We start from the raw sequence: 1,549 nt of genomic DNA on the forward strand, positions 1-1,549 counted from the left end.
AGGATTTCAAGGAGAATTTTTGAGCCCGAAATGTTTCGAGTTGTTTTGAACTTTCATATATTATGGATTCTGGATGCGCTAATAAGTTTTGGGAATCTTTTGAATTTCATCCACCTATTTCTGTATATGATTGGATCGTAAAGTGCACATGTTTGAGGGAATTCATTTCAGTACCCGTTCAATCTTTCCACAATTTAGGTGTTCTATCCTCTATAGTTTCGTAGTGTACTTAAATCTTCGAAAGCATGGCGCATTTTTAAAATAATAAATAATAATAATAATAAAATAATTAAATAATAACTGCTAGCCAATAACTCCACATTAAGGTCACTCCTGACAGAATCCAAGTTTCAACGCACAACTGTCATTTTTTTTAACGCATGTTGCGACGCAGCAGAGCTGAATCAACAAAAATGACAGTTGTCCGCCGCTTCCGTATCGAGTGATGTGCCCCTGAAACGCGAGCACTTTGAAACTTGGATTCTATCAGGAGTGACCTTATACTGGTAAATTCCGAGATATCATATCCAATTATTATCGGCTATGACTAATAAGTCAGTGAATTCCAAAAAAAAACTTCAAGATAATATACATGGCCTTCCGAACAACTCCATATCTCTTATATATCCTCATACCTAGTTCAATTGGTGTTCTTCTACACACTAACGCCATCAAGTGTTTAAATTTCAAACTAAATTTATTGTAACCAAAATCAATGCTCCCAGGAGTCACCTTGGGATTTTCCAGATCGACAACCTTTTTCTCGGCAATCTTCCAGGCGCGTTTTTGATGTTCAAATCACAAAACATTTTCCAACGATCGTCAAGCCGCGATTTTCCTAACCACAAGCCATAATCCGGTGGTCTTTCAGACGCACATTGTGATTTCCTAACCCATTTTACAGCGGTCTTCCTGACGCATCTTGTGGTTTTCCAAATCATAAATCATTTTCCGGCAATCTTCCAGACGCGTCTTTCGATTTTCCAAATCACAAACCATTTTCAAACCACCAAATATTTTATTCTTCGCACAATAACCATTTGAATTCAAGCTTATGAAATCAGCGTCCGGATCCAAAAAAAAACAGCGTTTTGCTTGCACTTGTTCATCATCTAAATTGATATGAAAATGCTAATAAAATGCAGCGGACAGCGCGAAAGTATAGTAGAAGCAAACTGCAATAAGACCTGCATACCTAGATTTCAAATTCTTCGGGCTCATTCACTCTGGTTATCTTTGTTCTATTCTACACCGAACATCCGTAATTATACACTGACTGAAGGTATACGCACCGCTTTGTGGTCATCGAGAGAAATAGTGACAGTGGCGCCATCGGTATACCTACCCTATTATTATTTGGTTGTCTCTTCTGCTAATGAAGGGCCAAAGTTGATTCTTTGCTATTCTAGTGGTCGTCATTATCGGTGTAATTTGAACTCAAAACACACGCACCCCGGTGCTCAGTGGGCGTATAATTTGTTCCCGATGGAAGTAATTTGTCGGGAGGTGATCAGGAATAAAGAACGCAACGCAGGGGCATCCGGGAAAA

The sequence above is a fragment of the Armigeres subalbatus genome, chromosome 3 (assembly GCF_024139115.2).
Source record: "Armigeres subalbatus isolate Guangzhou_Male chromosome 3, GZ_Asu_2, whole genome shotgun sequence".
NCBI classification, from domain to species: Eukaryota; Metazoa; Arthropoda; class Insecta; order Diptera; family Culicidae; genus Armigeres; species Armigeres subalbatus.